Genomic DNA, 15089 nt, shown 5'->3' with positions numbered 1-15089 from the left:
GGAAATGAAATCTGTACCCCTGGGATACTATATTTAATACCCACTTGTCCTGGGTAATAAACTGCCAATTTTGAGCATGAAGTGCTAGTTTTCTCCCCAAGGGGGCTGCCAAAAGATAAGTGTTTGGTGATGGTAGAGGAAAATCATTGAGACTGCTTACTGTAGGGTTATGCTTTGTTTCCTCCAGATATGGAGGTGGAGGCACCCCATTGCTTTGACCTGTAAGAACCCTGTGATTGGTATCTGGAGCCTTTTGAGCACCTGGATTTGCCTTGAGTGGCTCTGTTGGACACAGTAAAGGACCAATTTTTAGTAGGCCAGTGTCTACTGAACCTGGGTGGCTGCACTTGCAAGAATTCTTTTACAGTTTGCATAGATTTAGCTTTGTCTTCCATTTTCTTTAAAACCTCTCATGCCTTATTACCAAACAAGAGTATCATGCTGCAAAGGGGCATCCAACAATTTAGCTTTAACATGATCCGGCAGATTTTGCTCCTTGAGCCAGGCATGCCTTCTAATCACAGATCCAGTAATGGCATCCCTACAAGATTCCTCCAAGGAATCAAAACCACATTGCAAAGTATGCTTTCCAACCTGTTCTGCTGAATACAATAATTCCTGTAACTCTATTTTCCATACAATCAGAAATTAACATAATTTTCTGTTTCAGTAAGCTCATAACATGCTGTTGATATTTAAGCATATGAAACTGGCAGTTTAAGGCCCTGATTGCCAAGGTTGCAGACGTATAAACGTTCTTTCCCCATCTATCCAGTGCCCTGGAATCTTTAGCAGAGGGGGTAGGATTTTTGGCTGTAGAGGCCTTTACATCCTTGGGACCCTGAGAAACAGTCTCAGGATCAGCAGCAGGATTTTTGAATAGAAATTTGTGGGAGTCAGGAACCCTGTAATATCTATCTGGCTTACTAGGAGCCAGAGGCAGGGAATTAGGAGCCATGCTTGATTCTGAAAACACATCAACAATGTCTAATACAGGAGGTATTACCAAAGGCCTATGCTGAGGAAGAAGAAGGAAATCCCCAAGCCTCTTTTTTGATTCAGAGAAGTCCTGACTCTCCCAGTGAAAATGTTCCCTTAAAGTATGCAAAGTCTCTCCAAAAGAGTAATCCTCAGGAGGAGATGCAGATGGGATGGATTCCTCTGCATCAGAATCCTCATAGGGTGGAATAGAAAATTCCTGAACAGAAGAGGAATCAGAAGAAATGGAAACCTGATCTGAAGATTCATAATCGGTGCCTTGCCTAGGCCTCTTAGCAGGGGTGGGTACCCCTGATCAAGGTAATTAAATCCTCAGCCATTTTGATCATCTGTTTTTTAGGCATAGGGGCCTGAGCACGTGGCTCATGCATCGGTTTTTTAGACATAGATGTTTTTGACCTTGCCCCAGATGTCAGGTGCCCCCAAAAAGGTAGGCTAAAAATTCTGCTTATAAAAAAGCATGCAGTAACATAATCATAACCTTCATCTACAAGCAAATACACCACATAGGTTGTATAGAATAGAGAAGTACAGATAAGTCCCAGCAATGAAAAGGGGGATGGAGGGAGGGTAACCTGGACTGCAACATTGAGCACACTCGAACATCTACATTTATGGTAGGTACACAACTGTACTATGTTCATCGTGTTTCACTGTTGCAGTCATTACACTTGGGTTGAATCCCAAAGCTGAGGTTGGGAGGCTGGGCTTAAATAGAATTAGGAATGGCTATGAGGCCCTGCAGAACTGCAGTGGCAAAGCCTGCTCTGTATTTAGAGTAAAGAAGTGGTAGTACTTTGTAAAAGTGTGCACTGAAGTCCAAGTTGCAGCCTCCAAAATATCCTTGGTTGGTTAATCCTCTGAGGAAGGCTGCTGAAGTGGCTGCTGCTCTGGTTGAATGTGGCCTAATGCCCTTAGGCACTGAATTGCCATGTTGGGAACAGCAGAAACGAATGCAGTGGCCTATCCATTTTGAAATAGTCTGCTTTGAAATAGCCTTTCCTTGTGCTCCTGCAGCATACGCCACTAAAAGTTGCTCAGTCTTTCTGAAAGCTTTAGTTTTCCTTGTGATCCTGCAGCATATGCCACTAAAAGTTGCTCAGTCTTTCTGAAAGCTTTAGTTCTCCTTGTGATCCTGCAGCATATGCCACTAAAAGTTGCTCAGTCTTTCTGAAAGCTTTAGTTTTGTCCAAGCAGAAGTGTAACTGTCTGTGTATGTCTAAAGAATGCAGAAGTCTCTCCCCTTTATTCTGTGGGTTTGGATAAAAGGTAGACAAATGAATGGTTCGGTTAAGAGCCACACTGGACACTACCTTAGGCATAAATGTTGGGTTTGTCCTTGGAGAAACCCTGTCCGGATGGAAAATAATAAAAGGTTCCACAGCCATTAATGCCTGTAACTCTGAGACTCTTCTTGCTGAAGTTATTGCTAGGAGCAGAGCTGTTTTCCATGATAAGAATTTTATCTCAGCTGTACTGGCTGGCTCAAAAGGAGGCAGTGTGAGCTTTTCCAAGACAAAATTGAGGTCCCATGCAGGTATTGGTGCTCTCCTTGGAGGTCTTATGTTTTTGGCCCCTCTGAAGTACTGCCTTAGCAGTGGATGTGAAAAAATAGGTGGGTCCGTATTGTAATGAGCTGAAATGACAGAGGCATGGATATTAATTGATGAGAAGGATAGGCCTTTGTCCAGCATCTCAGTTAGGTATTGTAAAATCTGAGGAATATTTGGTACAAGCGTGTCAATTCCTTGTGCCTGGTTCCAAGCACAGCATCTCTTCCATTTTTCTACATAAGATTTTCTGGTGCTGGGCCTCCTGGACTCCAAAATAACATCCATAACCGCTTTAGAGAGAGGTGTGTTCTGAATTGTTACATTATCCGCCATGCAGCCAGATTTAGGGTTCTGAGTTGGGCTGTGCAGGATCCGATTGTTTTGGTGGGTCAGTAAATGAGGAATTTGAGGTAATGTCCAGGCTGGGCCTTGAGACAAGCTCTTTAGGATTGGGTAGTGCTGGCATGGCCAATCCGGGGCAATCAGTATCATTTTTGGCTTCTCTTGTCTGACCTTTAGGAGTACCTTGGGGAGTAGAGGCAGTGGAGGAAAGGCATATACTGTAAGGGTTTTCCAGCTGAATGACAGCTGGAAAACCCTTACAGTATATGGCTTTCCTCCACTGCCTCTACTCCCCAAGGCATATACTGTAAGGGTTTTCCAGCTGAATGACAGCGCATCCACTTTCCATGCTTGTTTGTGATACGTCCTTGTGCAGAATCTCTGTAGTTGGCAGTTGTGAAAGGAGGCAAATAGATCTATGTCTGGGCATCCCCATTTCCTTGTTATCATGCTGAAGATTTGTGGATCTAGTTTCCACTAGTGAGGATCCATGAGGTTTCTGCTTAGTTCATTTGCCAGAGCATTTGTCTTTCCTGGCAGGAACTGTGCTTGTAGGTGTACTTGATAAGTCAATGCTATGTTCCACAAAATCATGGCTTGTCTGCAGAGGGGGTAAGAATGTGTGCCTCCCTGCTGGTTTATGTACCACATGATTGTAGTATTGTCCGTCTTTATCAGCAGTTGTCCCAGATGAAGTAGATCCTTGAAGGCTGTCAGGGCATTCAGTACAGCTAGCATCTCTTTTTGATTGATATGAAGATGCCTTTGGCTTGCGGGCCATGTGCCCTGAATACATTTTCCTGCCATGTGGGCCCCCCAGGCATAATCTGATGCATCTGTTGTTAGTGTCTGCCTGGCTGTGGGTAAAGTGAATGGCTGTCCCTTGTTGTGGTGACAGGCTTGTGCCCACCATCAAAACTCCTGTTGCAGGCAGGGAATGAGAGTAATTACTGTTTCCAGGCTGTGGCAATGTTGAGTCCAAACACTTTTTAGATACCATTGTAGCTTCCTCATATGCAGTCTTGCATATGGAATAAGCAGAATGCAGGATGCCATGAAGCCCAAAGCCTGCAGAATTTTTCTTGCAGATAACTGGGTCTTTGTTGCCATGCTTTCGAAATAAGAAGTCAGTTGCCTTTGTCTGGCATGAGATAAGCCATCTGGGCAGTTGTATTTAAGCTTGCACCCAGGAATATTATCCCTTGAGAGGGTACTAGTTTTGATTTCTTTTCGTTTACTGTGTACCCTAGGCAAATTAGTAATCTTTTTACAAACGCCAGATGCTTTAGTAGAATGTCCTTGTTTTCTGCTTGAATAAGGCAGTCGTCCAAATAGGGATATATTTGAATTCCTCTTTGGCTGCAAAATGCAATTACTGGTGCCAGGCATTTTGTGAAGACCTTGGGCAGAGTAGATAAGCCAAAGGGCAGTGCAAAGAATTGGTAGTGCATTGAGCCAGCTATGAATCTGAGGTATCTTCTGCAAGATTGTCTGATTGGGACATGCAGGTATGCCTCTGAGGTCCAACGGTACAAGCCAAGCCTTCTTGCCCAGCATGGGCAGAAGTTGCTGCAGAGTCAACATTTTGAATTTTGGAACTTCCAGAAAAGTGTTTAGAATAGACAGGTCCAGTAATGGTCTCCAGGCTTTGTCCTTTCTGGGTACTAAGAAAAGTCTTGAGTAAAATCCTTGTCCCTGCTCTTGTTGTGGTACTGGCTGAATAGCCCTCATGTCCATGAGAGATGAAACTTGCTTTTGTGCCTATGCCCATTGATTGTGGGCAGGTCTGGCATACCTTTTGCCTTTGGAAGGGTGTGAAAGTGGAACCTGTAGCCCTGAGAGACTATATTTAAGACCCATTTGTCCTGGGTGATCATGTGCCAATTTTGTGAAAAAAGTGCTAGCTTTCCCCCTAAGGGTACTGCCACAAGATAAGTGCTTGGCACTGGCAGAGGAATGTCATTGGGACTGTTTCCTATATGGCTGTGATTTGTCTTCTCCACTTTTGGAGGTAGTAGCACCCCATTGTTTGGGCCTGTATGAGCCCTGGGGTTGTTGTCTGCCTCTAGGGCATATGTATCTGCCTCTTTGTGGCCTGTCTGACATTGGAAAGGACCAATTCTTAGAAGGCCAGTTCCTGCTAAATCTGGGTGGTTGTACCTGTAAGAAATCCTTTACTGTCTGCATAGATTTTGCTTTATCCTCCATTTTCTTCAACACCTCTTCTACCTTAACACCAAAGTATCATGCTTAATGGAGCATCCAATAATTTTGCTTTAACATGATCAGGCAGATTCTGTTCCTTTAACCAAGCATGCCTTCTAATAACAGAACCTGTAACAGCGGCCCTGCAAGAGGCCTCGAGTGAATCAAAACCACACTGCAAAATATGCTTTCCCACTTGTTCAGCTGCATGCAATAAATCCTGCATTTCCTTGTTTTCAGAACATTCAGAATTTGTCAACATTTTCTGTTTTAGCAATGACATTAAGTATTGCTGATATTTAAGCATATGAAACTGACAATTTAAAGCCCTTACAGCCAAGGTAGCAGAAGTGTAAACTTTTTTCCCCAGTCTGTCCAGTGCCCTAGAATCCCTATCCGAGGGAACAGGGTTTTTTGTAGTAGAGGCCTTGAACCCTTTGGGACCCTGAGATATAGTTTCTGGGTCAGCAGCAGGGTTTTTATATAGACATTTATGAGAGTCTGGAACCCTGTAGTATCTGTCTGGCTTAACAGGTGCAGGAGGTAAAGAGGCAGGGGACAGGCCGGACTCTGAAAATACATAATCTACAATGTCTAGAACAGGTGGGATAGCAAGAGGTCTGTGCTGAGGTAGTAGAAGAAAATCTCTGAGCCTTTTCTTAGATTCCGAGTAATCTTGGCTCTCCCAGTGGAAATGCTCCCTCATGGTATGCAGGGTTTCCCCAAAAGAATAATCCTCAGGAGGAAAAGCTGCAGGAATAGATTCTTCAGTACCAGAATCCTCATATGGAGGAAAAGAGTATCCCTGTTCTGAAGAGGAGTCAGAGGAAATGGAAACCTGGTCAGAAGAATCATATTCTGTGTCTTGCCTAGGCCTCTTATCAGAAGGGGGATGGGAACCCCAAGTAATTAGATCTTCGGCCATTTTAAGCATCTGTTTCTTTGGCATGGCAGTCTGTCCAGGAGAATGCTGTACTTGTTTCTTTGTCTTTAAAGCTGTTTTAGTCCTTGCCTTGGAAGCTGAGGCTGGCTTAACATACAACTGTGTAGGTCTGAAAACACCCTCAGAAGCCGATGCCTGCTCAGCGGCTCCGGACCCATCTGAAGGATTAGTTTCCTAGTGTCCAATACCTTCAGTATCCAGAGGCCTAGCTGTCTCCACGTGGGAACTGGAAGCGGCCTGTGGCTCTGAGGTAGCGGGCGTCAGGGGCTGCAAAAGTGCCTCACTGAGAACCGGCGAACCAGCGACTGGCCTAGCAGAGGCCTCGTCATTGGTTTTGGACCTCGGATACCTGTCCTTTTCCTTGCGCTTTTTATAAACTCAGGTCGTCGGCTGTTCAGACGGCATTATATAATTAAACCTTCAGCTAGCAACGTCATGGTCAGGGCCTAGGCAAGGAATACAGTAAGAATAAAAATCCTTATGAGGTATTTGCTTCCCACAAGAAATACAATTGTTAACTTTTTCTGACATCGGTCTGGAGCAAGAAAAAGGTTTCCCCAACGGAGTACTTAGCTTTATTGAAGACTTTGGATCTGAAATTCGATTCTGAAAATCTCAGGAGTCGGCCGACCGGCACTTGCAAACTGCTTTTGCTTCGGGCACCGCGCGGCAAGAAAGACTAAAGAAAATGACGTCGGCTGCATCTTTTTTACCCTTGGTGCACTGACTTCAGGGAAAAGGCAACAGCAACTGACGCCGGACCTGGACTTTGGAATTCAGGCCGACAGCGGGTAGCCTGCCAGCAGGATAACCCAAGTGTAATGACTACAACAGTGAAACACGAACATCCTTGGTTCCAGTTTCCATTCATGTGGGTCCATGAGGTTTCTGCTTAGTCCGTCTGCCAGTGTATTTAATTTCCCTGGCAGGAACTGAGCTTGTAGATGCACTTGGTAGCTCAAGGCTGTGTTCCACAATGCCATGGCTAGTCTGCAGAGGGGGTAAGAATGTGTACCCCCCTGCTTGTTTATGTACCACATAACAGTGGTGTTGCCCATCTTTACCATTAGTTGTCCTGGAAGAATGTGGTCCTTGAAAGCTGTCAGAGCATTTTGTACAGCTAACATTTCTTTTTGATTGATATGCAGGTGCATTTGACTTGGGTTCCATTTACCCTGAATGCACTTCCCTGCCAGGTGAGCCCCCATGCATAGTCTGATGCATCTGTTAGGGTATGGGCGGCAGGGAGTAGCGTGAATGGTAGTCCCTTGTTTTGGTGACAGGCCTCTGCCCACCCAAGGAACTCTAGGTGCAAGCAAGGTATGATAGGAAATAATTGCTTCTAGATCCTGTGAATGTTGGCACCATAGTTTTTTTAGATACCACTGTAGTTTCCTCATATGCAGTCTTGCATATGGAATTAGAAGAATGCAGGAGGCCATGAACCCCAAGGCTTGCAGTATTTGCCTTGCAGATAGCAGGGCTTCTGTGGCCACTTATTTGAAGTAGGTTGTCAAATGAATTTGTTTCTCTGGCATGAGGAAAGCCATCTGGGAAGTCGTATTCAAGCTTGCTCCCAGGAATAAAATTTGACAGGGTACCAGGTGCGATTTGTTTTCATTTATGGTGTACCCCAGACATGTTAGCACCCTTTGTACAAAGGCCAGATGATTCAAAAGTTATGTCCTGGCTTTCACCCTGAATTAGACAATCGTCCAGGTATGGGTATATTTGAATATTTCTTTGCCTGCAAAATGCAATAACTGGAGCTAGGCACTTTGTGAATGTGAATACCCTGGGCGCAGTACATAAGCCAAAGGGCAGTGCAGAGAACTGATAGTGCGTGTATCCTGCTTTGAAGCATATGTATCTTCTGCAAAATTCCTTGATTAGGATGTGCAGGTATGTTTTTTAAATCTAGTGTTGCCAACCAGGCATCTTTGCCTAGCACAAGAAGCAACTGGTGAAGAGTCAGCATCTTCAATTTTGGAATCACCAAAAAGGTGTTTAGGGTAGACAGGTCCAGGATAAGACGCCATGAACTGTCTTTTCTGGGTACCAGGAAAAGTATTGAGTAGAAACCTTGTCCCTTTTCCTCTTCTGTTACCAACTGAATAGCCCCCATGCTTAAGAGAGAAAGTACTTGCTTCTGGGCCTCTGCCCATTGATTTGGGGGTAGATCTGGCCACCCGCTTGGTGTTGGCAAAGTGTGGAAGTGAAATCTGTATCCCTGGGGACACTACATTTAAAACCAATTTGTCCTGGGTAATGAGTTCCCAGTTCTTTGCATGAACAGTAATCTTTCCCCCCAAAGGGGCAGTCAGTTGATAAGTGCTTGGAAGTTTTAAAAAGTCACTGAGACAGTTTACCATACGGGGGAGATTTATTACTCCCAGATTTGGAAGTGGAGGCCCCCCACTGCTTAGTCCTGTGCGTACCCTGGGACTGCAGCCTGGGGGCACTGCTGGATCTAGGTTTAGACTGAAGGTCTGGAAGAGGCAGGAAAGGACCTATTCTTGGAAGGCCAATGCCTACTAAATCTTGGAGGTTGTACTTGTAAAAAATGTATAACAGTTTGCATAGATTTAGCTTTTTCTTCCATATTTTTAAGAACTTCTTCTGCCTTGTTGTCAAACAGGTGGTCCTGGTTTAAGGGAGCATCCAGTAATTTTGCTTTAACATGATCTGGTAGGGGTTGCTCCTTAAGACAAGCATGCTTTCTAAGTACAGACCCAGTTACAGTAGCCCTGCAAGATGACTCTAGAGACTCAAAACCACATTGCAAAGTAGGTTTTCCAACTTGTTCAGCTGAATGCATAAAATCCTGTAAATCCTTATTTTTAGCAGAATCAGGAATCAACATAATTTTCTGTTTAAGCAATCCAATAATATGCTGCTGATACTTTAACATATGAAACTGGCAGTTGAAGGCCCTAATGGGCAAAGTTGCAGAAGTGTATAACTTCTTACTCCACCATCTATCCAGCGCCCTGGAGTCTATCAAACTGGGTAGGATTTTTGGCAGTAGTAGCTTAATGCCCTTGGGCCCCCTGTGAAATGGTCTCAGGATCCGCAGTAGGATTTTTAAAAAGGAACTTGTGAGAGTCAGGGGCCTTGTAACATCTATCAGGTTTTCTGGGAGCAGGAGGTAAAGAATCCGAGGCCAAGCTAGATTCTGCAAATGCATCATCAACAATGTCTAGTACAGGATTTATGGCTATAGGCCTGTGCTGGGGCAGGAGTAAGAAATCCCCAAGTCTCTTTTTAGAATCAGAGAAATCCTGACTTTCCCAACGAAAATGCTCCCTGAGTATGTAAGGTTTCACAAAATGAGAAATCCTCTGGGGGGGAAGCAGAGGGAATAGAGTCCTCAGCATCAGAATCCTCATAGGTAGATAAGGATAAATCCTGGTAATCAGAAGAAACAGAAAATTCAGAATCCTGGTCAGAAGTATCACACTCAGTCCTAAGTCTCTTAGAGGGGGAAGGCTAGCTTCCCCTGATTAAAGTAATAAGGTCTTCAGCCATTCTTATCATTTGTTTTTTTAGGCAAAGAGGCCTGACCATGCGGTCTGGGCGTCAGTTTTCTAGGCATGGTTCAAGATTTAGGCCTTGAAGAAGAAGATCGCGTTGGTTTAATACGCAAGTCAGTAGGCCTGAATACACCCTCAGAAGCCGGTGCCTGCACAGCTGCTCCGGACCAATCCAAAGTAGAGACATCTGCAGGTTCCACAGTTGAAGCATCTCGTGGCATACTGGACTCTGAATGGGTCTCAGTAGAGGCCTGCAAATCAGAAGTAGTGGGTATCAGGGGCTGCGAAAGTGCCTCACTGAGTACAGGCGAACTGACGACTAGCTTAGGAGAAGTGTCGTCGGCAGCTTTGGACCTAGGCAGCCTGTCTCTGTCTTTATCTTTGCATTTTTTCAGAATGTCAGTAGTCAGATGGCTGACCGAAGACATATCAGGATAATTGAACAGAGCACCAAAATATTTAGAAGCATAAATATACCAATGACAAATAGTTTGTGGTTTAAATAAGGCATAAAACCGACAGCGAGGTATGTCGTGGTCAGTGCCTAAGCAAGGAATACAGTACGAATGAAAATCTTTATGAAGTATTTGCTTTCCAGAAGTAACGCAATTATTTACTTTTACTGACATTGGTTAAGAGCAAGAAAAAGTTTCCCCAATGGGGTACTCAGTTTTTAGTTGAAGACTTCGGTTCTGAAACTCGAAAACAAAAATTTCAGGAGTTGGACGACTGGCACTTGCGAACTGCTTCTGCTTTGGGCACCACACGGCAAGAAAGACTGATGTAATGGTGTCGGCTGCATGTTTTATACCCCTGACGACCTGACATCAAGGTAGAAGAGACAGCAACCAACTCAGGACCCAAGACTTTGTTAATCAGGCCGACTGAGGGCTACTGAAAGCAGATAACCCAAATGTGATGACTGCAACAGTGAAACACGAAGAACATCTGCTTTTATTACTCCCTGAGACAGCATATACATTGTAGGACAGGAGGGAAAAGAAAGCATGCAGATCAGGAGGAATTCCCTGGAAAGAAGGAATTTTCTCCAACTGCCATCTGTATCCTAGCTGGATCAACTTCACAACCCATTTGTCTGAAACAATCTGATGCCAAAAAAGAGAAATGGAGAGCCAGACTTTCTGGAAGGGACAAGGGACTACCAGGACATGTACATGCGCTTGTGTGTGGGTGGTTGCCTTTCATTTGTTCTGGGGGGGTTCCAGCTTTCCTTTTAGGCACTTCCCTATCATTGTATTTTCCCACTGGAAATGTTCCCTGAGGATGTGAAGGGTTTCCCCAAAGGACAAGTCTTATGGTGGGGAGGCAGAAGGAATGGATTCCTCTGCATCTGAATCTTCATAAGCAGTCAGAGGTTGTTGTTCCTCTTCAAAATCTGAATAATCAGATTCCTCAGAATCCTGTTCTGTCAGTATTTTAGGAGAAGGGTGTAGTTTCCTTTTAGAAGTTGTGGCCTGACTGCCCCTGATAAGGGAGATAAGATCCTCCACCATTTTAAGCATTTGGGCTTGAGGTTGTGGAGCAGGAGTAAGATGGTGGCTAGAGGTACATTTTCTAGGAGTGGCCTGGCTTCTAAGCCTCAGAGTATCCATCGGTCTGAGAGAAATGGTAGTCTGATGAGAAGACATTGTTTTTTGCCTAAATTTTTGTAGTGTGAAAGGCCTCCTCAGAAACCAGTGCCTGCGTTGCGGCTCCGGACCCAACCAAGGCAGAGACAATCAAAGGCTTGGAAGATGAAGAAGATTTCTGCGGCAAAGACCGAAAGGGTCTTGGTAGAGGCCTGCAGAGATATCATATCGGGCATCAGGGGCTGCAAAAGCGCCTCACTTGAATTCCGGAGAACTGACGACCTGCTTAGCAGTTGAGTTATCGGAAGGCTTAGCTTTGTGTGGTCTGTATCTATCTGTATCTCTACACTTTTTTTTGGAATGTCCACGGACTGTTGATGAAGGATGCCATTTCAGAATGCGAAGATGGAAGATGAAAATACCGGTCTACAATAAGAGCTCTATGACGAATAGTTCTCGTGTTAAAGAGGGTACAGAACCGGCAATGGGGGGACATCGTGGTCTGGGCCTAACCAAGTGACAGTATGAATGGAAGTCTCTATGTGGGATCTGCTTTCCACAGGCAAGACAATTGTCAACTTTCGGACATCAGTTAGTGCAAGAAAAAGGATCCCCAATGGGGTACTTAGCTTTATAGACGTTTTCAGCTGTAATTCAAACTCTGGTAACGACCGACCAGCACACTTGTGAATTGCTTCTGCTACGGGCTCCACGGCAAGAAAGACTGGGGTAATGGAGTTGGCTGCCTTGCTTTATAGCACTGACAACCTGACGTCAGTCTACAAGCAGCAGCAGCCGACGCAGAAAAACACTGACTCTGGTATTCGGGCCCGCCAAGGGCTAACACAGCAGGAATAACCCCACAGGTGATGACTGCAACAGTGAAACATGAAGAACATCTGCATTTAAACACTACCAGTCAACAAAAGTTACGTTTTTGACAGAAAAAACAAAGGATAAAGCACTTTAAACCACTACGCCAACCCCATAAAAGAAAAATAATTTCTCCACAGAAAAAGTGTTTTCAGTGACTTTACACTACTTTTAAAATTACAGAAAAAATTAGTGTTCCATTTAAAAGTATGTTACAGTTGCAAGAGTCCATTAAAACAAAACACTCCAAGCTTTACAATAACAACTTGCCTGAACAGCAAAGTAATAAGACATCAACAAAATTAAGAAAATGAAAGCTTTTTTCCCTCTGCCCAGCAAAGGAAAGCACAAAATGAAACAAATGGAAGAAAAACCACACCAGAAGCACAGAAGAAATATAGTAAGCGCTTTCGTTTACTAAAATAAGTAAACTTCTTCAGACAATTTTACAAAAGAAATAAATGCCCTTAAATGCAATAATTTATCATGACATCATTTCCTTAGTGAAACACCAAGCCTCAATTTAAAGTGCCAAGACACTTTCACTAAATGTTAATCCACATTATACATAAAAAAACATTTTCAAATTGCATTACAAAAACAAAAATATATAAATATATAACTCTAAGTAAAGCCTTTAATTTTAAAACACTCTTAACAGAAGCTAAATCATTTAATCCTGGCGGAACCAAGGCATTTAATTTCAACTGCCAAATAAGTTCCTTTTCCTCAAGTTTCAATCCCCTGATATTATCAGGAATTTTTTCGATGACCAAAAATTTGAATTCATGCTTTGGAAACAATAAGATGTGCCTAGCCCATGCATTATTTACATTTCCTTTGCCAACAGCATACAAATGCTCGAATACTCTATTCTTGAGGGGCCTTTCAGTTTTGCCCACGTAAAAAACGGGGCACTTAGAACATGAGCCCAAGTAAAACCCCCCCCTAGTATTACAATTACATTTATCATTAATGTGATGTTTAATACCATTAATTGTCAAAAAGGTGGTCACATCAATGTGTTTGCACCAACGGCAGGCCTCACATTTAAACATCCCACAGTGTGGGGGATGACATTTCAAGTTATTACTTTCCAAAAGTGCTTTAAGGTTCCTCCCTTTTCTAAACACTACCCAAGGACCGTCCCCCACATGCTTGTTAATCAAATGATCATCAAGTAAAAAATAGCAGTTTTTAAATATAATAGATTTCAATAGGGGGGCATCAATTGAGAAAGTGGTTATAAAACTCAACCTTGCTACATCGACATTAGAAGGTCCAATTGGTTGTAAGGAATCAATATCATCCATAAGGGGGTTCAACATTGGTTCGTTCGAAGCGATCTCTAAACCATTTAAACCATGGTACCCTAAACTCATAATACCATTACACTCTTTAATATTCAATATGGGTTTAAATAAACCATGAGACCTTTTAGTAGAGACCTCATCAATAAGGTCCTCCACTAATTTACTGGGGTACCCACGTTTAATGAACATATCCTTCAATACACTGCATTCATCAATAAATTCACTCTCCAAAGTTACCATCCTTGCGGCCTGAACAAGTTGGCCCTTAACAACCCCTCTCTTTTGATGGAAAGGGTGGCAACTGGAGAAGTGTAAAAATGCATTCGAATATGTTGGTTTCCTAAATATCTTTGAAGTAAACCCATTAAGTGGAGGACATTTAGCCAGTTCAACATCAAGGAAAGTAATACGATCTTTGTTGAACAAAAAATAATTATTGTTCAATACTAGTTCCAAAAAATAAATAATTAAATCAGTTGTGTGACCATCCACCTGCTGTTCCAACAAAAAATCCCTAACCCATTCACAACCAAGATCTTGCGGGATGGAAGTGTATAAATCACATACGTCAATTGTTAAAAAGTTCCAATTCTCAGAGAAAGGGAAACTGTTGATAGCCCCTAGAAATGCCCACGAGTCTTTACATATCTGTGTTTCATTTTTCAGGACTTCCTTAAGCTTAGCATCAACAAATTTCACACAACCATAGGTGATAGATTGCCTCCCATCAATGATGGGATGGAAGGGGGGTTTAGCCAAATTCTGCAGGTAAAATTAAAGAGAATAAGGTAAAGAAACTATTGGGACTCTTTGGCCTATGAGAAGGGTACAGCATACCCTTCACCCCCTTCCAATGTGACTGCTAATGTCAATGCAGGGCCCAATAGGGACCAAGATGTGCTTGGAAATAACCTTTCAATAGGAGTTAACAATCGCATTCAGGTTAATGATAGTATTGAAGGATCTCCAAAGAATTTTATTTACAGAAAATAGGTGTAGCCATGGGGTCTCCGTGTGGGGCCACTTTTGCTAACATGGTGATGGCATACTGGGAAAAACTGTTTCTTTTTAAGGATTCAGTTTTTCAAGAAAAGGCCGCATGGTACACCCGTTATTTGGATGACATTTTCATCCTTTGGAAGGGTGATAAGAATTCGGCTGCAGCATTTGTTGAACAAATTACCAAATTTACAAATTTCCTTGAATTTACATGGGAATTCCAGGTTGATTGTATTACTTTCCTTGATGTTGAACTGGCTAAATGTCCTCCACTTAATGGGTTTACTTCAAAGATATTTAGGAAACCAACATATTCAAATGCATTTTTACACTTCTCCAGTTGCCACCCTTTCCATCAAAAGAGAGGGGTTGTTAAGGACCAACTTGTTCGAGCCACAATGATGGTAACTTTGGAGAGTGAATTTATTGATGAATGCAGTGTATTGAAGGATATGTTCATTAAACGTGGGTACTCCAGTAAATTAGTGGAGGACCTTATTGATGAGGTCTCTACTAAAAGGTCTCATGGTTTATTTAAACCCATATTGAATATTAAAGAGTGTAATGGTATTATGAGTTTAGGGTACCATGGTTTAAATGCTTTAGAGATCGCTTCGAACGAACCAATATGGATGATATTGATTCCTTACAACCAGTTGGACATTCTAATGTCAATGTAGCAAGGTTGAGTTTTATAACCACTTTCTCAATTGATGCCCCCCTATTGAAATCTATTATAT

General features: G+C 43.0%; 1 protein-coding gene across 1 annotated transcript in view; it reads right to left on the bottom strand.

The window, feature by feature from the left end:
- Positions 1 to 15089, bottom strand: part of SETD1B (SET domain containing 1B, histone lysine methyltransferase) — a 1665584-nt gene that overhangs the window by 1013603 nt on the left and 636892 nt on the right. The window lies entirely within an intron of this gene.

This window comes from Protopterus annectens, chromosome 4.part0 (assembly GCF_019279795.1).
Source record: "Protopterus annectens isolate FY-2018-M chromosome 4.part0, PAN1.0, whole genome shotgun sequence".
Lineage (NCBI taxonomy): Eukaryota > Metazoa > Chordata > Ceratodontiformes > Protopteridae > Protopterus > Protopterus annectens.
This window is presented reverse-complemented; position numbering and strand designations above follow the sequence as displayed.